Source organism: Chiloscyllium plagiosum, chromosome 13 (assembly GCF_004010195.1).
Source record: "Chiloscyllium plagiosum isolate BGI_BamShark_2017 chromosome 13, ASM401019v2, whole genome shotgun sequence".
NCBI classification, from domain to species: domain Eukaryota; kingdom Metazoa; phylum Chordata; class Chondrichthyes; order Orectolobiformes; family Hemiscylliidae; genus Chiloscyllium; species Chiloscyllium plagiosum.
Window position 1 is genome coordinate 28,952,526 of NC_057722.1, and position 22,105 is coordinate 28,974,630.

General features: G+C 41.7%; 1 protein-coding gene across 1 annotated transcript in view; it reads left to right on the plus strand.

The window, feature by feature from the left end:
* The window catches only part of schip1 (schwannomin interacting protein 1), an 809,528-nt gene that overhangs the window by 161,016 nt on the left and 626,407 nt on the right, over positions 1 to 22,105 (plus strand). The window lies entirely within an intron of this gene.

Sequence of the window (22,105 nt, forward strand, 5' to 3'; positions counted from 1 at the left end):
TTGCATTTACCTTCCTAAATATATTGCCTCAACCTGCAAGTTCACCTTGAGCGAATCCTGGATTCAGACTTCTGAATTTTCTCCCCATTTAGAAAACACCTCTATTTTTCCGACCTCACACTTTCCCATGTTGTACTCCATCTGCCACTTATTTGCCCACTCGCATAATCTGTCCAAATCCTTCTGCAGCCTCTCCACCTTCTCAATGCTACCTGCCCCTCTACTATCTTTGTATCATCTGCAAACTTAGCCAGAATGCCCTCAGTTCCTTCATCTAGATTGTTAATGTATAAAGTGAAAGTTGGGTTCCCAACACTGAGCCTTGCAGAACACCACTTGTCACCAGCTACCATCCTGAGAAGGACCTTTTTATCCACAGTCTGTGATTTCTGCTTGACAGTCAAGCTTCTATCCATGCTAGCACTTTGCCTTTTAGCACCATGGGCTCTTACCTCAGTAGACTCCTGTGCAGCAAAAGCCTATGCTGTTTATTTTATTAAGTCATCTTATGTGTAAATTTCGTTTTGGAAGTCCAAATATATTAAAACAAATGGTTCTGATTTATCTATAATGCTTGTTATTTTCTCAAAAAATCTGGAATTCATTTCTTAGGCATGAATTCCCCTTCGTGAAACTGCGCTGATTCTGTTTGATTATATAGTGTACTTCTAAATGTTTTTATATCCTTTTATGATTGACTCTAATGTTTTCCAATGACAGATATTAATCTGACTGGCCTGTAATTATCTATTTTATTGTCTCCATCCCTTTTTGTATAACAGTATTCCATTGCCAATCCTCTGATCCTTTGAAAGCTTTCCACAATCTAACAATTATCATTACGTTATTACCAGTGCATCCATTATCTCTATAGCTACTTCCATTAAAATCCAAGGATGCAGTCCATCAGGTCCAGAGGACATAATGGCCTTCAGCCCTATTAGTTCCCTGTACTTTTTCTCTAGTGATGGTTATTGTATTGTATTTATTTCTTCACCACTATCTCGCACCCCTCAATCCCCTATCTTTAGACCTTTGATTATTTTGTATTTTTGGAATGCTATTAATGTTCTTAAGACCATAAGATGTAGCAGAAATAGACTATTCAGCCCATTGAGTCAGTTCTGGTATTTAGTGAGATCATGGCTGATCTTATTATCTTCAACTCCACTTTCCTGCCTTTTCACAATAACCCTCGATTGCCTTATTGATTAAAAATTTGGCCATCTCAGCCTTGAATATATTTAATGGCCCAGCCTCAGCTGCCTTCTGTTGTAAAGAATTCTACAGATTCACTACCCTCAGAAAACAATTCCTCCACATCTGCCTCAAAGGAGTGACTCCTTGTTCTGAGATTCTAGACCTAGACTCTGCCACAAGGGAAATTACCACTCTGCAATTACCCTGTCAGCTCCCCCAGGTCTCTTACATGTTTCAATAGACTGCCTCGCATTCATCTGTATTTGAATAAATACAAACCTAACATACTCAACCACTCCTCATAAGACAATCTCTTCATACCTTGTATCAGTCTAGTGAACCTTCTGTAGACTGCCTCCAATGTCAATATATCTTTTCTTGGATAAAGGCCCCAAATCTGATCACAGTGTTATAGGTCTGACTAGTGCAGTGAAGGCTGTGAAGCTTAATGAAAAATCAACTCCTCTGTCATTTCCAGATCCTTAATTATTTCCCCAGCCTTGTTCTCGAAGTGGCTATATTCACTTTGACCCTTTCTCCTTTTTTTATATATTTAACAGTTCTTACTGCCTGTTTTTGTGTTACTTGCTTGTTTGCTGCCATAGTTTATTTTCTCCCTTTTTTTTGTCAGACTTTGTTCCCTTTGTTCCCAATACTTCTTGCCACATTGTATATTGTTTTGTTTTAATTTGACATTGTTCTTAACTTTCTTGGTTAACCATGGTTAGTTTATCCTCTTCCTAGAATCCTTTCTCATTGGGATAGATTTTTATTGGTGTCATGAACTCTTTATTTAAATGTCCACCATTGTTCCTCAATCATTTTTTCTGTTAAAGTATTTTTCAAGTTCACTCCAGCCATCTCTGCCCTTATCCCTATCTGATTACCCCTCACTATATTTAGGACTATTCTTCTGAACCAAGTTTCTCACTGATACTAAATGATATCATATTTACCAGATCAAAAATAGCCTGCTCCCTAGTTGCATCTGCACCATGTTGTTCGTGGAAACTGTCCTGAATACATTCTCTATGAATTCTTCTTTGTGACTACCTTTACCAATTTGATTTTCTCAAACTACATGAAGATTAAAGGCACCCATGTACTGCTTTTATTTCATGCCCTTATTATCTGCTGTACAAAACGGATACTGTTAAGAGGGCTCCTACCAGTGTCTTTTTCTTCCTTGTTACTTCTTACCTCCACCCACATGAATTCTACATCATCTGATCCTAGATAATCTCTTCCTGTTGTACTTATTCCATTTTGAATGAGCAAAGTTCGCTCACTATTCTTCCCTTCATGCCTATCCTTTCGAAAAGCCTCATACCCCTGAATATTTAGTTCCTAGCTTTGATCACCTTGTAACCATGTCTCCAAAGTGTCTGCAAAATCACACCCATTAACTTCTGTTCGTGCTATTAATTCATTTACTTTGTTCTGTGTATTATATACATTTAAGTAAAGAGCCATTAATTTTACCTTTTTACCATGTCCCCTCCCTCCACCATGACCTTTTTTAGAACATAGTACATTACAGTGCAGTACAGGCCCTTTGCCCTCAATGTTGTGCCGACATGTGGAACCAATCTGAAGCCCATCTAACTTACATTTTCGTCCATATGCCTATCCAATCACCATTTAAATACCTTTAAAATTAGTGAGCCTAGTACTGCTGTAGGCATTGCATTCCACGTCCCCTATTACTCTGAGTAAAGAAACTACCTCTGACATCTCGATCTGTATTTATCATTCCTCAATGTAAGGCTATGTCCCCTGTGCTAGCCATCACCATCCGAGGAAAAAGGCTCTCATTGTCCAACCTATATAACCCTCTGATTATTTTATATGTCTCAATTAAGTCACCTCTCAACCTTCTTCTCTCTAATGAAAACAGCCTCAAGTCTCTTAACCTTTCCTTGTAAGACCTTCCTGCCATACCAGGCAACATCCTTGTAAATCTCCTCTGAACCCTTTCCAAAGTTTCCACATCTATCTTATAATGCGGAGACCAGAACTGTGCCAGAACTGTACGCAATACTCCACACCAGAGTTTTGTACAGCTGCAGCATGATCTCATGGTTCCAAAACTCAACCCTCTATCAATAAAAGCTAACACACAATGTGCCTTCTTAACAACCGTATCAACCTGGGTGTCAACTTTCAAGGATCTGTATACCTAGAGACCGAGATCTCTCTGCTCATCTACGCTACCAAGAATTTCAGCATTTGTTGCTGTTTTTGGTAAAATTGAACCTGTGTTTTATTTCATTCACATTTAGTTGAGTGTACATTACAAGTGGTTATCTTATAAAGCGTGTTTCAGCAGCGCGATTTGGCTAAAATGTCGCTGAATAATTTGAGAACGGTATTTTTGAGAACATTTACCTCTGTTCACAATAGTGCAATTCCACCAGCAATTGTTTCACACGCTTCGTTCTGCGCACGCGCCAATGTCAGCTGCCATCAGAGCATGTGAGAGGTATAGGACTATACATTGAGCAGCTTCATCTCAAAAATTAAACTAATGAATGTTCATTGCTCTCCCTCTGAGACAAGAATATTCTTCAGGGAGGAGTGGAAGCTGGAGATGAAAAAAAAAAGTCCAAGGTGCAGCACCATGAGAGTTTTCCACCTCTCATTTGTCTTTAATAGTGAAAGAAGTTGAGAGACAGTCACAACTCTTAGAGGACAACGAGTACAATGCAGAACATGTTGTTAATAAATATGATTTGAACCTTCATTTAGGCTGTGCTATAGTTTGCATTAGTATTTTGGGTGATTTTTGAGCGATCGTGAATGATATCTTTTGCTCTTCTGTCCCTAACCCCAATGGGCCCATTATTTCAATTCAGTGAGGTTTTGCTGGAACGAAATTATGGTGTTATCGGAGAAGTATCTGTTTCATGTCGTGACTTAGTATCAACATAGCTCTCAATGCATATAGCTACGGAATTAATTTTTAGAATTTCATCTGATAGTTTTGCTTAGAAAATGCCAAATCTACCTTCTTACCAAGAGCAAGAGTTTCTGCCTCAAAGATATTTTTCATTACTGTTCTGATCTGTTTAGCTTCTCAACCTAAAGGGCAACAATTGCCTTTCCCACAAAAATAATTATAGACCCTCCTTGCACTTGGGACCCATTACAGCAGTTGTATGTGAAGCATCACTAAAAACAGATTTCATGTTCCTGGCATCTCCTAATGATGGAAATTTCAATGCACAATGCTCCATCTTTATTTTTTCAATGTTTTGTTCTCCCAAAAAGTATCTCCCCCCATTGGTGTTTTTCACAGGTAGTTCTGGAATAACGTGTGATTCAGCAGCACAACTTGGCGATAACTGACCAATTAGGAAATTGTATTTTGGAGAACACTGACCTCTGTTGGCAATAGTGTGATTCCAGTGGGAATTGGTTTGTGCGCTTTGTTCTGTGCATACGCCCATGTGCGCACCAAAATCTCTGTGCCGTTCTGTGTTTTCTCTGATGGGTGAGTCCAGAACCAGAGGACACAGTTTAAAAATAAGGGGTAAGCCATTTAGAACAGAGTTGAGGAGAAACTTCTTCATCCAGAGAGTGGTGGATATATAGAATGCTCTGCCCCAGAAGGCAGTGGAAGCCAAGTGTCTGAATACTTTAAAGAAAGGGATGGATAGAGGTCTTAAAGATAGTGGAATCAAGGGTTATGGGGATAAGGCAGGAACAGGATACCACACTTCAGGTGAGGGCAAAGGTTGAGTGGGAGAGTCCTTTGCAGTAGCCCCAGCCAATGTGGGAATTGAACACACTCTATTACAATCTAGCTGTAGCTATACAGGGCCCTGGAGAGCTATACACTGACCCGCCGAAGCGCAACCCACCCAGACCCATTCCCCTACATTTACCCCTTCACCTAACACTACGGCCAATTCACCTAATCTGCACATTTTTGGACTGTGGGAGGAAACCGGAGCACCCGGAGGAAACCCACGCAGACACGGGGAGAATGTGCAAACTCCATACAGTCAGTCGCCTGAGGTGGGAATTGAACCCGGGTCTCTGGCGCTGTGAGGCAGCAGTGCTAACCACTGTGCCACTGTGCCACGTGCCGCCGTCTTATGAGCAAAATGTGGACATGGATCACTTCTTTACTAAACAAGAAACAAGGTATGGATGAAGCACTTTTATTGTTGAACAGAAGCAAGATAAGAAGCAACGCTTTTCCCAGTTTTGGAACCTAATGATTTTAACATGGATAAGAATCTAGATAGATGATTACATCCGAATATAAGGGGACTATTCAGCCCCTTGAGCCTGTTCTGTCATTCGATGAAATTATGACTAATCTGTTGCCTAACTCCATGTACCTGTCTTTGGCACATATCCCCAATCCTTTTACTTAAGAAAAATTTATTTCCGATTAACCATTAACAACTTGCAGCATTGACATGAATATAAGTGGCATTGGGCTCGGTGGTTAGCACTGCAGTGCCAGGAACGCTGATTTGATTCCAACCTTGGGTGACTATCAGTGTAGAGTTTGCACGTTCTCCCAGCGTCAATATGGGTTTCCTCCAAGTTTCCTCCCAAAGTTCAAAGATGTGCAGGTTAGGTGGATTAGCCATGCTAAATTGCCCATAGTGCCCAGGGATGTGCAGGTTAAATGAATTAGCCATAGGAAATACAGGGTTGTAGGGATAGGGTGTGCGGGGGGGGGAGGGGGTCTAGATGGAATGGACCAAGTACCACTTTGCATCAGCACCTTATTTGGAAAATGTTAGTGCTATTACTACGAAACTAAGAAGGACATCAGAAAACGATGCAGTGGCTTTGAAAACTGAAATGGAGAACCTGAGAAGTCTAACTGGACAACTGAATTGGCTTACTTGAATGAGGTCAGATGCCAGGTTTCAAGTACAGGTAGTTCTCCTCTAATGCTGTAGTTGCGTTCCATTAACACAAATAATGGAACTTATGGGAAAAGTGGGATCAGTGCCAGACCAATAAAACATAACACTCAAAAATCATCCAAAACCCTAACGCAAAGTCAATAGACAATAGGTGCAGGAGTAGGCCATTTGGCCCTTCAAGTCAGCACCACCATTCATTATGATCATGGTTGATCACCCACAATCCGGTGTGGACTTGTTGGGCCGAAGGGCCTGTTTCCACACTGTAAGTAATCTAATCTAAAGACTCACTTAAAGAAAATGTGAGTGGGTAATTGTCTCTCAAAACTTTACATTTTGTCTCAACCCTCCTTTGTGACCAATATTGTACACTGGACATTGGTTAGTTCAGTTGGTTGGACAGCTAGATTGTAATAGAGTGTGTTCAATTCCCACATTGGCTGGGGCTACTGCAAAGGACTCTCCCACTCAACCTTTGCCCTCACCTGAAGTGTGGTAATCCTCAGATTAAATTACCACCAGTCATCTCTCCCTCTCTAATGAGGGATCGGCCGAGGGTCTGGTAGGACTAAGGGGACTTATCCCTTTATAAACTAGATAGTTAATATTTTTTAAACAGAGTCCAATCCACACTTTTAGTTAACCACACTCTATAAAACTCCACTGATTACTAGCTCTCCATATTTTTCCAACTAATACATGTCCAATTAAAACTTAATTAATATATCCATCACCTAGTCCCTCATTCCACTGGATCTGAAACATCCCCTTGGACTATATCAGTTAATAACACTGTATTGACACTTGTTCATCTATTCTACCCTATTGCTGAGCTTCCTATTTGGAAAGTATTAAATTAAAAATTCTTGTTTATGAATCCTTTCAAGCCCTCGCACTCTCTAATTCTAACACTCACATAACACACAGCAAATCATTTGCAATGTTTCTACCTTTTTGTTTCATCTTGCTCTACATAATTCATGTAACTCATGACAAAGGTTTTGTTTGCAGTGAATCCTGATCCCTGAAGCTCTATGGTTCTCTTCAACTTGTTTTTCACCATTAGGATTTTATTTTCCTCCCCAGTCTCCTCCTTCAGGTTTGCTTGTCCTTCCTGTTACCAACTGTCAAGTGTTTTCAACATATGAACAAAGATATCGCTGAAATGAAGATGCATTTTGTCAAACTTTCATTTTGCACTCATTAGGACTGATCACACGAATACCAATTTAAAGGGAAATCCAGTATTCATACTGTACGAGAGGTGAATTCTAATTGGTTGGTCAGTGGACACTGATAAATTATGAGGAGAGATTATACAAATTAGGCCTGTTAGAAAGTTAAGGGGTGATCTGATTAAAGACTTCAAGCTATTAACAGGAAATTGACAGGTTAGGTAACGATAAACTATTTCCACGGGAGATTCTAGTACTTTGATGCATAGCCTGAGAATTAGGACTAGTCTGTTCAGGAGAGATGTTAGGAAGCACTTCACATGGGGTGGTACATGTGTGGAACTGTCTTCCCTAAATAGCAGTGAATGCTCAATTAGTTATTGTTTTAAAATCTTCAATTGATTAATTTTGTTCGGCAAATGTTTTAAGGGTGTGGGCCAATAGCAGATACATGGAATTCGGCCACAGATAAGCCACAGTCCCACTGAATGGTGGTACAGGCTCAAGTGGCTGAATGACCTACTCCTGTTTCTATGATTGGTTGAAGCATTACCATGGAGAATGCACAAGTTAGTGTTTGAGTGTTAGCTGCAAGGTATTGTTTAGATTTTAAACCAGACAGGTTGACTCTCACTCTGGTCAAGGCATTGCCTTGAGAAATGGGACTAGTGAATACCACCAGTGAATGGCTGTCACCTATACTGTTGAATTGGAATTGGTGTAGTGCATGGTCTTGTTCTTTCCATCTGCAAAGAGTAGGGCCCCATTTAATAATATATGTTTATATGTAGCTTTCAGTACATACGAGGTCATCACACTGTGAGCTCAATTGACAATCCTAAATTTGGCACACTCTGGAATGTCCTGCAACTGCTGTCCATTTGTGGAATGACATCTAATATCGGACGCTGTTGTGAGCTTTGCAAGTAGGGACTAGTTTGGTTTGAGAATTATTGGAGCTGCCTCATCCAGGCAAGTGGAGAGTATACTCATGACTAATGCCATGCAGTTGGTAGACAGGCATCGAGAGATGGTTGGTAGTTACTTGCTGCAGGATGCCACTTTATACTGGTGTCGTACAACTGGGTGGCATGGTAGGATCTGTGGACATACTCTCTCAGGTCCCTCTTTGCTGTATACTTTTCACTGTCCTACCATGCACTGTGTATTCCCTTGTCTTGTATGCTCTTTGCAAATACATTAACTCACATTTCTCTTGCTTGATTTCTGCCCACTTGACCAGTCATTCACTATTTTCTTACAATCTCCAACTTTTCACCTCATTAACCAGACAATTTTTTAAAAATTCATTTGCAAACTTAGCTCAATCTTTAACCTACATTGAAATCTATATCATTGAGTATCATACAGACCAGGTGCTGAGCCCTGAAGAAGCCCATTGGAAACATAGCTGACTTGGATCCAACTTGTCACCTTCCCTTCGTCCCTATGGTCCCTAACTTCTTAGATTAGATTAGATTATTTACAGTGTGGAAACAGGCCCTTCGGCCCAACAAGTCCACACCGCCCCGCCGAAGCGCAACTCACCCATACCCCTACATTTACCCCTTACCTAACACTACGGGCAATTTAGTATAGCCAATTCACCTGACCTGCACATCTTTGGACAGTGGGAGGAAACCGGAGCACCCGGAGGAAACCCACACAGACACGGGGAGAATGTGCAAACTCCACACAGTCAGTCGCCTGAGGCTGTGTCGCCTGTGATCTGTCTGCCACATGGGACTTATCAAAAGCCTTGATTAAAGTCCATGTTGACTATATCAAATGCACCATTCTCATTGACACACCTTGTTATCCTTTCAAGCAAAACCCTCAAATTATATGTGTGGGTAGAATTAAACAAAAAAATTGCTATTTGTTATGCATTCATTTAGATGCATGAAATATTAAACTGTGTTAATGAAGATATAATTCTAATGACTGTCTCTAGAACAGGCTTCATTAGCTAACAGGTAAGAGTCTGATAAAAATGAACAAATTGTATCTAATCTGTAGTAATAAATTTAAATTAGGAAGTATGGCTTTCTTTCCACTTAAATCCAATCAACTGTATCTGGATTATATTAGAGGAAGTTGAGCTGCGTTTTACAATACAATTTGGGCCATTTCACAAATAGTTTTATCATAACCTGGTTAAATGCTGATGCCTGTGGCAAATAGTGTTTGAATTAATTCTCCAGTGAATGATGGTCAGATTTGATGTTGGTAGCGCGTGCGTTGATATCTATGCTGAGAAAAGCATGTCGTGCAGAATAATACCATTTAGATTTTGTGTCCCTTGTTAACTCCAGTGAAAGAGCTGTGTAATTGGTCCCATACCCCATCACTTTGTGTATCACACTACAAATTTCTTCTTTTCAAGGATTGGTATGTCTCCAGTTTCCTTTTGAAAGTTCTCCTAAATTTGCTTTGATCAATCTTTCAGGTAATGTATTCCAGGTCGTAACAACTCATTGTGTAAAGAAAAGTCTTATTTCAGCCTGGATTTCTTGCCAAATACTTTAAATCTATTCTCTGGTTACAGACCCTTATGTCCAAGTAAACATTATTTTTTTCCTATTTACACTGCCAAAACTCTTGATAATTATGAACACCTCTATTAACTCTCTCTTAACATGATATAAGCAAACATTATATTAACCGGCTCCTGTGGAACTAGCAGTGTGCAGCTTGATCAAATATTTCTGTTGATCAGGAGTTCCATATAATCAATATAAAACGGGCACTAACTAATAATAGAAACATAATGCAAGGAGTATGCACATCATTGTTATACTGTACTTACAGCATAAATCACACAAACGATAATGCAACTTTGCCTTAAATAAAACATACTGGCAGAGAGTTTTCTAACTCACACTCTAAACTGACTACTCAGATGTCACAGAGACCGCGATAATGAAGTAAACTTTCAGTATGTTAGGGAGATAATTTATTGCCGATTTTTTTGAGAGCACTGTTTCATAAAGTGCCGATTAAGACAAAGTTTGTGGTACGTTGAAAGCAATCCCAATGTTCTTCAGCATTGGTTGCATTTTGGGAAATTACCTTTACCTCCTCACCAGGAGTTGGACATTCTTCTGAAACTTTAGTCCCCAGAGTGAATCCAATACTCTAGCTGAAATCTAATCAGTAATTTAATCACATTTACAGTAACCACGCACTTTCTACTCTATTCCTCTCTTATTGAAGTCAGAAGTCACACGACACCAGGTTATAGTCCATCAGGTGAAGTCAGGTGATGAAGGAACTGCACTCCGAAACCTTATGATTGTAAATAAAACTAATGGACTATAACCCAGTGTTGTGAGACTTCTGATTTTGTCCATTCTGGTCAAACACTGACATCTCCACATCAAGGCTACCATCTCTTATTGAAGGCAAGGATCTTGTTTATTTTTATTCATCAGCCTAATTTCCTTGTCCTGCACTATCTAAGATTAGTGATGAAGAACCCTGTCTCTGTTTCTGCATTCTCTTCAAAATTGTTTCATTTAGTTTGTATTGCCTCTCTTTAGTTTCCTTCCAAATTTATAATTTAATCAAATGAATATAATTTGCTATTCTTGTGCTCATTACACAAGCCTGAATATGTATGTACTCTTGATTTTTTACCTATGTACTCTTGATGTCTGTTCCCAATCCAAGTTTGCTGTCACCTATAAAGTGTAACATTATCTCCCCAGACCCAAGTCCAGATCATTAATATATATTAAAAACAGCATTGATCTTAATATCAATCCATTAGGGACTCCATTCTGTATTTCCCCTCAGTGTGATAGCCAATATTGTCACTTAGCCAATTTCATATCCGCACTGCAACTGCCTCATTAATCACAAGATTCAATTTTGTGACCTCATGAAAGTCTGTATTAAACAGTATCAACTACAGTGCCTTCCTCAGTCTTTTTTTTTATTGAAGAGAAAATAAATATGTATATGAAAAGAAAGTGCACTGCTGGTACTTGTGATTTTAACTACTACATTGACTGGAAAATTGGGTATCATGTGAATCCAACAAGGATTACTGCTGGATTTTCTGACCCTCATCTGTGGGAAACTGCCATCAGAATATTTTACATTTGAGATTGAATCTCTGCTAACAAGAGATTATCAAAATTACTAAGGATTTGAAGGGGTGCAGGGTGGCCCCTGGCATTTTCTTGTTCTGTGTCATTTTGTGGAAAATGTTGGCTCAGATGCTCAATTAAAATGGCTAAGATGCTGAAGGAAGTCTGTCTGTTGCCTCAGTGAAGTTTTTCCATGTACTCCTCAAATGCTAAGGTTACGACTAAATCTGCAGCTCTTAGTATTTAGGTTTACGTTCCTTACTTTGCCTCAACAAGTTCCACATTAGTTCATTTCACCAACAGCATCATAGTAAGTGTCATGAATTTTTCGAGAACCTCTCTCAGCTTCCTTGACCAATATGTGTGCCACATGTGAATGTATTCCACAGGCAGTTAAACAAATGTGGTTGTGTGTCATTACCGTTTCACTTACCAGTGCTAAGGTGAATCATTTTAAAATCAAAGGCCTTCTGTCGTTGTTCTAGTGAAAGTGGTTAAAATTACTTAACAGTTTAGATTCCCTACAGTGTAGAAACAGGCCCAACAAGTCCACACCGACCCTCCGAAGAGTAACCCACCCAGACCCATTTCCCTCTGACTAATGCACCAAACACTATGGGTAATTTAGCATGGCCAATCCACCTAACCTGCCCATCTTTGGACTGTGGGACGAAACCAGAGCACCCCCACGCAGACACAGGACGAATGCGCAAACTCCACACAGTCACCCAAGGCTGGAATCGAACCTGGTGCTGTGAAGCAGCAGTACTAGCCACTGTGCCACCCTGTGTTTAAGCTATTAACACACAAGCATGCTTACATTTTCTCAATAAATACCAATGGAAAGCTTTAAGTATTATTGTATTGGAGTGACAGTTGGAATAACTTTTCAAAATTTCTTTCAATAGTAGTCATAATTTCTTTTATATGCAAGTTTTTTTTTGTTTAACCATTTTGTTCTTTTTTTCCTCAATGTTTAGTGCAATCAGTGCCAGCCAGGATTAATATGCTCTAATATACTGAGGACCAAAAATCACTGAAGAATTAGTTGGATTCACCCCATCAGTCTAAACATCTGGCTGAGTTAGATATTCTAGTAGGAATCCTGCCATAAGGATTGAGTTGGGCAGCGTCCAATCATGAAATTTCTGGAATCAAAGCAAAGTGCTGCAGATGCAGAAGATCTGAAATAAAAACAGAAAATGCTGGAGAAGCTCAGTAGGTTGGGTAGTATCTGTGAAGCGAGAAAGCAAGTTGAATATGAGAAGTCGTTCCCCATAGTAGATGACTGCACAAAATACAGAAGAATTGGGATTGAGGACGATTTAGCGGTTTGGGTCAGAAATTGGCTAGCTGAAAGAAGACAGACGGTCGCGGTTGAATAGAAATGTTCATCCTGGAGTTCAGTTACTAATGGTGTACCGCAAGGATGTGTTTTGGGCCAACTGCTGTTTGTCATTTTTATCAAGGACCTTGAATGAGGGCGTAGAAAGATGGATTAGTAAATTTGCAGATGACACTAAGGTTGGTAGAGTTGTGGATAGTGACAAAGGATGCTGTAGATTACAGAGAGACATAGATAAGATGCAGAGCTGGGCTGAGAGGTGGCAAATGGAGTTTAATGCAGAAAAGTGTGAGGTGATTCACTTTGGAAGGAGTAACAGGAATGCAGAGTACTGAACGAATGGTAAGACTCTTGGTAGTGTAGATGAGCAGAGAGAACTTGGTGTCCATGTACATAGATCCTCAAAGTTGCCACCCCAGGTTGATTGGGTTGTTAGAAGGCATACAGTGTATTAGCTTTTATTGGTAGAGGCATTGAGTTTCGGAACCATGAGGTCATGCTGCAGCTGTACAAAACTCTGGTGCGGCCGCACTTGGAGCATTGCGTACAGTTCTGATCACTGCATTATAGGAAGGATGTAAAAGCTTTGGAAAGGGTTCAGAGGAGATTTACTAGGATATTAGTGTCAAGAATGTGGTGCTGGAAAAGCACAGCAGATCAGGCAGCATCCAAGGAGCAGAAAAATCAGCATTTCGGCATTTTGAACTATAGTATTTCTAGACAATATTTGGAAAGTTATAGTCCCCATAACCCTGTTACTTTCGCTCCTATCCAGAATAGTCTTTGCAATCCTTTCCTCTATATCTAGAACTTTTCAGAGGCCTAGAGAAAACTCCCAACAGGGTGACCTCTCCTTTCCTGTTTCTAACCTTAGCCCATACTACCTTAGTAGATGAGTCCTCATCAAATGTCCTTTCTGCCACCATAATGCTGTCATTGACTCACAATGCCACATCTTCCCCTCTTTTAATACCTTCCCTGTTCTTACTGAATCATCTAAACCCTGGAACCTGCAACAATCATTCCTGTCCCTGCTCTATCCATGTCTCCGAAATAGCCACAACGTCAAAGTCCTAGATACCAACCCATGCTGCAAGTTCACCCACCTTATTCTGTATACTCCTGGTGTTGAAACAGGCACACTTCAAACCAACTTTTCGCTTGCTGGTGCTCCCTTGCGACCTTGAAACCTTATTTACGACCTCACTACTCTCAACCTCCTGTATACTGGAGCTAAAATTCAGTTTCCCATCCCCCAGCTGAATTAGTTTAAACCTGCCTGAAAAGCTTTAGCAAATTAAATTAGATTCCCTACAGTGTGGAAACAGTCCCTTCAGCCCAACCAATCCACACTGACCCTCTGAAGAGTAACCCACCCAGATCCATTTCCCTCTGACTAATGCACCTAACACTGTGGGCAATTTAGCATGGCCAGTTCACCTGACCTGCACATCTTTGGACTGTGGGAGGAAACCAGTGCAGACATGGGGAGAATGTGCAAACTCCACACAGACAGTCACCTGAGGCTGGAATCAACCCTAGGACCCTGGTGCTGTGAGGTAGCAGTGCTAACCACTGAGCCACCGTGCCACCCAGGATATTGGTACCCCTCTGGTTCACGTGTAAACCATCCCGTTTGTAGAGGTCCCACCTACCCCAGAATGAACCTCAGTTATCCAGATATCTGCAGCCCTGCCTTCTGCACCATCCCTGTTGCCAGGTGTTCAACTGCTCTCTCTCCTGATTCCTTGCCTCGCTACCATGTGGCATGGGTAACAAATCAGAGATAACAACTCAGTTTGTTTTACAAAGAAAGCTGCTCATGTACCAGTGAAAAGCTAGGAAGAATAAACAGAGAAAGGGGTAAAATAATGAGCCAGAAGAAATGTCATTAAATGTCATTTGTGCGTATCTGGTGAAATATTCAGTATAAACTATGCCCATTTAAATTATATGCTTTAACAAGATGAAGATCACGGTAGATCTTTCAGCTATTTTCCAGGAAAGCTGGTCCATTGCATGGTCAGTTTACTTTTTTGGAATATTTTTCCCTAATCTGAGTAAACTCAATCATTAAAGTTATACCATTGGACTTCGAGCAAATGCCAGTGAACAAGATTAAATAGAATTGACTTCCAAATGAACTAAAGTACCCGACAAGACTACCTAACAATTCACCGATTCAAGCACCTTATCGGAGGACAAATAACTTCTTGCTGTGGTCAGTAAATTAGTCTTTGGACTTTTGGGAACTGTTCACCAGGAGTTAGTTATAGAAAGCTTTAACCAACATTTATTATTGTGTATCTGAAAGAATGTTGACAAGTAAAGGTTGAGAACAGAATACAGGTGGGGCTAGGATTGGAAAATGTTAAAATAATAGTGATAAGGATTTAGAATAGATTGAAAATATCAGGGCTGAATTTGTATTCACTCCTGACACCATAAATCTTGCATGTCCTCTGTGTTACCTACTCAGGACCATCTCCCCACCTGTGTCAAAAGTCGCTGTACTCCTTAATTCTTGCATCTCATTCATTCCAGGAGGAAAACAGCCCACGGCAGGGTAGAAGGAAGCAAAAGAGGTGGTGAGCTGCCCAACATTCAGCTCCTCAGCACCTCCGTCCCCAAAGCCTTCTCTATTTCTCCTACCACAGCACTCCAGCATGCCCGCAGTCTGTGGCAGGCCCAAAGACAATGAATAAGCGTGCCCATGCTCACTTTGCATTTAGGACACATTGGAGATGCTCCCACTTTAAATTTAGCGAGACCGTGTGGAGAATCTTAAATTGCAAGGCGTGGATCCTGTTGCAAATCGAGATCCTTCTTGCATTTTCCCAGATATTATCTCATATTTCAGAAGAGATCTCAACATCCATCTCCCTCTCCCATACCTTACAGAGCCATTTGGTCTTGTCCGAGGGACCCTCTACCAATAAATGATAAGCGTTGCTGACAGATAATGTACCCTCAGCACTCAGCACCCTCTTCTCCATGATGGACCAATAAAGATCAGCTAGAAGTGTGGTCTCTTTTTGTATGAAGTTTTTAATTTGAAAGAAATGAAAGAGGTCCCTACTGGGCAATTCATATTTCCGAGCCAACTGGTCAAAGGACATCACTCTGTCCCCTTTGAATAAATCACCCAGGCAAGATCGCCCCTAGCTAACCATAGTTTAAACCTAGCGTCAATCATCCCTTGCTGATGTCAAAAATGATGTTTTGGCAATATTACCCTCACTCTGACGCAGTGCCATCCACGCCTTGACAGTATTGATGACTATTGGGGTATGGCAATATTCCTTAACTGTTCTCATTTGTCTAAGAACAACAGGCTAATAAGGAGGCATCTTGCCTGAGATGTTTCGATGTCCACCCAAAGTGAGTGAGGGTCCCCTTGGGCCCTATCATTCACGCAAGATAGCAATGATCTTAACTGATAGTTTTTGATATCTGGGAGGCCCACTCCTCCCAGTCTATAAGGTAACTGCAGTTTAGTCAGTTTAATTAGAGGCCGCTTGCCATACCAGATAAAAGAACTAAACCAGCCCTACAGTCTTCTAAATATTTGCTTAATAAAAAGCAGAGGAAGCTTTCGCATAGGATACAACAGGCGGGGCCGAATGTTCATTTAAATGAGGGCTATCTGACCTAACCAAGAGATCAGAAACGCCTCCCATTTACAAAGGTCCTGCTTGATTCTGCCAAATAAATGGTCAAAATTGGCTTTAAACAGTTGATCAAAAAGGGGAGTAATAAATATACCAAAATAGAGAAAGCCCTCCTGCAACCATCTAAAGGGGAACTGAGATCTGCCCTCAAGATCAGGCACTCTGGGAGACCACCCATGGGCATGGCCTTTGACTTCGCAAAATTGATCTTATCACCTGAGAAGCCACCAAATAGATTGATGCATTGTATCAGGTGTGGCACTGAGACTGTTGGGTTTGATAAGAAGACAAGAACATGTCAGGTGAATTGGCCATGCTAAATTGCCCGTAGTGTTAGGTAAGGGGTAAATGTAGGGGTATGGGTGGGTTGTGCTTCGGCGGGGCAGTGTGAACTTGTTGGGCCGCAGGGCCTGTTTCCACACTGTAAGTAATCTAATCTAATCTAATCTAAACATCATCTGCATACAGTGCGATCTTACGTAACTTCGTCCCCACTTCTGATACAGTTGTATTGGGATCCCTGGGTATTGCCTCTGCCAATGGTTCGATCACCAGTGTGAAAAGCAATAGTGACAAGGGACAGCCTTGTCGACTGCCCCTACAAATATTAAAATTGCTTGATTGTACATCATTGGTGAGGACCATGGCAAGAGGAACACTATACAAAACGTCCACCCACCTGATGAAAGTCTCTCCCAGGCCAAACCGCTCGAAGTATGAAAAAAGAGATGGTCACTCGGCCCTGTCAAATGCCTTTTCTGTATCTAAGGAGATCACTAAACCCTGCACCGATCGCTGTTGACATACTTGGATCATGTTAAGTAATCTCCTGACACTATCTTTCAATCGGCCACCTTTTGTGAATCTTGTCTGCTCCTCCTTAATGTTGGAGGGCAGTACAGTTTTGAGCCTAAATGCCAGAGTCTTGGATAGGATTTTGAAGTTGACATTCTGGAGTGAAATGGGTCTATAGGAACCACAATCCTCCAGGGCCTTCCTTTTTTATGAAAGAGAGATGTTTGCCTCTCTTAGTGATGGTGGGAGGGAGGAAACCACGACTGTGTGAGTCATTAAACTTAGCAAGCATCGACCCTGATAATATATTTATAAATTCCTTTTCGAGCTCACTGGTAACCCTGTCAGGACCTGGCACCTTTTCATTCTGGAGCTGCCTCACAACCTCCTGCATCACTTACTCTGACAATGAGCCATTGAGGAGACACTGTTGTTCAGGGGTCACTCCTGGAAGGTCCAAATTCTTAAAAAAAGACTTCATCCTAACTCGCCCTCTGTCATGGCTTTCAGATTGTTATAATTTAGAGTAAAATTTCTAGAACGCTGCATTAATCCTTTTAGAATCATAGGTCAAATCTCCAGTGTCCTCTCTGATTGAGGTAATGGCCTGGGGGGGCACTTTATTTCCTAGCAAGATATGCTAGGTACTTGCCTGGCATTTCCCCATGCTCAAACAGCCTTTAACTTGCAAATGTAAACTCCCGCTTGGCATCTGTGTGAGCATGGAGTTCAATGTAGACCGAAGCACTGTGATCCTCTGCAATTTAACCAGTGAGTGCCTGTCAAAGTATGCCTTTTCAGCTACTTTCTGACACACCTCGAGCAAGCGTTGCTGCTCCCCCATCTGTTGCTTCTTACTGGCTGAATAAGAAATAACTGACCCCCCCAGCATAGACTTTAGCTGTTTCCCAAAGATGGATGGGCTACTGGCTGAGCCTGAATTAATATCTAAAAAAGCTCTGAACTCAGTCAATAAGATTGACTATCCTTGAGGATGAAGGGGTCCAGTCACCAGTGCCTCAAGCCTACCACAGTATCCTTACTCTTACCCATTAAATACACTGGGGCGTGATCGGAAATTGTGATGTTGCCAATTATACATGACGGCACCGAGCCCAGATGTACTGCGGGGGTCAGAAAAAGATCAATCCTGGTATTGCATTTATGTGGGTTCGAAAAGAAGGTGAAGTCCCTGCCAGTAGGGTGAATGTGCCTCCAAACATCTACCAACCTCAATTCAGCACACAGATCCCTTCATTGTTTAGATTGCAAAGAAGATATCGGCGGGCCTTTGGGCAATCCGTCTAATGTAGGGTCTATTAGACAATTGAAATCCCCTCCTACAATGATATGTTGAAATGCAAGGTTAACCAGTCTAGAAAGCACGTCCGTCAAGAATTTAAGGGGGCGGGCTGGGGGACAGTAAACATTTAAGATCCCATATTCTTCCCTATGTGTCAAACCTTTAAGGATTACAAATCTCCAGTGTGTGTCTTTAATGCACTCTCATAACTTAAATGGGAGATTTTTTTCTAAATAAAATGGCCATCCTCCTCTTCTCATATTGAAAGATGAAAAATAAAACTGGTCATACCCATTCTGTTGCAGCTTCAAATGCTCTGCATCATCCAAGTGTGTTTGTAATAAGACAACATCCAGCCTCTCCCTTTTGAGGCTGGAAAGTACCTTCTTCCTCTTGACAAGTGAATGACTCCCCCTAATATTCCAGCTGCACGACTTCTTAGTGGTAAAACACATCCTTAGCCATAACCTTCTCTCGCACCATTTAGATAAATATGTCACCCATCCTTTAACATAACTTAGAGTTTAAAGAGAAACACTCTATCCATTCTTGGACATCATTTCACGCAGCTTACACCAGAAAGATGACCCCACTAAGACCTTTTTAAAGAAGAGCAAACCTGAGCAGCTCTGTTCTCGACACCTGTTCGGCCATTCGTCTTCAGTCAACGTGTCCACAAAGTTCTTCACTTTCTCTGGTGAGTCGAACAAATGTATGGATCCATTATGATTGATCCGAAGCACTGCTGGATATCTTAAAGAATACTGGACCCCAAGCTCTCTCAATCTCCTCTTGACACCACCATAGGACTTCATTTCCTGGACCATAGCCGCCGAGAAGTCTTGGAAAAATATGACTCTGGAGCTCCACCCATGGGTCTCTCCCCTGGCTTTGAAAGGATAATGATCAAATCTCACCAGGACAGGGCGTGGGCGCTGATCTGCACCTGGCTATCGTACCTTGATTTCTCTTTCAATTATTATCCCTCCCTTCTCAACCTCCAAACCAAGAAACTTCAGGAACCACTGCTTAAAGAACTCCACTGTTCGCTCACCTTCCACTCCCTCCAGTATGCCAACAACGTGCAGGTTCTTTCTTCTGCCCCTGTTTGCGAGATCATCTGCCAGATCCAACAGACCGTGGACCTGTGTTTTCAGCGCTTCAATCCGGCTCTTGGAGGAATCATTCTCTGCCTCCACCCCTGAGCTCATCAGTCCTTTTCCCCAGTTCTTGCAGGATACCAGATACAGGAGACAGCTTCTCCTCGATTCTTTTCCTGGATCTGCCTCCCCAGGACCTTGTGAGATTTGGCCAGCTCCTCAACCAGGGTCTGGTGAGTAAGCAAGCCCGCTGCTTCAGAGGGCTAGGCCATAGATCCGGCCCCAGGCGAGCCTCCTCCTTTCATCGGCATTCTCCAGCTGCAAGGACAAAGGTAAGTAGGTTTTTTTCAGGTTTCTAGCTCCTTTACTGTGTTTTTATTCACAGTAAAGTGTTTGGGATGGGTCCTGGCTCTGTCGGGTCAGTGTTGCAGCACGGAGCCCAGCAAACGCGATCCTAACAGGATGCCGCCATCTTGGATCCCCCTGTGCTCATATTTTAATTGCATGTGGAATTTGAGGCAGTCACTCAGCTCCATGGTATTATTATAGCCATGGTATAAACATGGACAAAAGACCTGAATGCCAGAGAGGAGGTGAGAGTGACAGCCCTTGACATGAAGGTTGCATTCAACAGAGTGTGGCATCAGGAGCCCTAGCAAAACTGGAATCAATGGGTATCAAGAGGCAAACTCTCTGCTGGTTGGAGTCATACCTGGCACAAAGGAAGATGGGCCATTTTTGTTGGATGTGAGTCATCTCAACACCAGGACATCTCTGCAGGAATTCCTCAGGGTAATAGCCTAGGCCCAACCATTTTCGGCTGCTTCATCAATGACTTTCCCTCAATCATGTGGTTAGAGTTGGGATGTTTGCTGATGATTGCTTGATGTTCAGCACTATTCACAACTTTTCAGATACTGAAGCGGTCTATGATCAAATGCAGCAAAATCTGAAAAATATCCAAATTCGGGCTGATAAGTGGCAAGTAACATTCATGCCACACACGTGCCCAGACAGTGATTATCTCCAGAGAGAGAATCTAAACATCACCTCTTGATAGTCAATGGCATTAGCAGCACTGTATCCTCACTTTCAATATCCTGGGGGTTAACATTAGCCAGAAACTGAACTGAGCTCGCCACATAAAAGCTGTAGCTCTAAGAAAAGGTCAGAGACCAGGAATCTTGCAGCAAATAACACTCACGTCCTGACTCCCAAAAGCCTGCCCACCATCTACAAGACACAAGTAAGAATGTGATAGAATACTCCTCACTTGCCTGGATGAGTGCAGCCCTAACAGCACTCAAGAAGTTTGACACCATCCAGGGCAAACTTGATGAGCATCACATTTTCAAATACCATCAGTTAACCACTGAAGCTTAGCAGTAGTAGTGGTGTGTACCATCAATAAGGTATACTTAGAACTCAGTGGTTAGCATTGCTGCCTCAAGTGCCATGATCCTGGGTTTGATTCCGCCTTTGGGCGACTGTCAGTGCAGAGTTTGCATCTTCTCCCTGTGTCTGTGTGGGTTTCCTCCCACAGTCCAGATATGTACAGGTAGGTGGATTGGCCATGCCATATTGCCCATACTATCCAGGGACAAATAGATTAGGTGGATTAGTCATAGGAAATGCAGGCGTACAGGGATAGGGTAGGGGGATGGATCTGGGTTGGAGAGGGTCGGTTTGGACTCGATGGACCAAATGGCCTGCTTTCACACTGTAGAGATATTTTGGAGAAATTCACCAAGGCTCCTTTGACAGCATTTTCCATACCCACAACCACTTCCATCTCAAAGAACAACGGTACATATATACTTGGGAGTGCCACCATTTGTAAGTTCCCCTCAAAATCATACCACCACCCTGACTTGGAAATATATTGACCTTTCCCCGATGCCACTGAGTCAAAATACTGCCTTTGTTGGTGAACCTACACCAAATGGGCTGGAGTGATTCAGGACAGTAGCTCACCCCCACCTTCTCAAGCACAAATAGGGACAGGTAATAAAAGCTGGCCCAACCAGTGATGACCTCATTCCATGAATAAGAATAAATTGAAAAGGAGACAATTAGAAGTTATAGGTAGACACAAGAGTGTAGGGTGAAATATAATTGCAAAAATAGGAAGAGATTAAGTGACGGAAAGATTTGCAGAAGAGATAAAGGGCATAAGAATAGTGAAGATTGGGGTAAGGGGTCAGAGGGAAATAGAAGCATTAGACAATGGTTGCAATTTGTGGAGGGCACCCTGGAATGGGGAACAGGAGCATGCTGCAGACAATAAAGAATCTGCAGAAATAGCATTGGGTGGGGCAAAGCTGTATGGGCAATTGTAAATAAGAATGTGGATAAACGTGTCTTCAGAGCAACAGCAATAATGTGCCTGCACACGGCACAGAAAATTGGTGATAGATTACATCTGTGAGTGAAATAATTGATGTGCAACCATGTGTCACTATGTCTCATGTTGAAAAAGATTCATAAGGCAGTAACTGGCATTAGAATTCTTTTTATTTCTCATTAGATC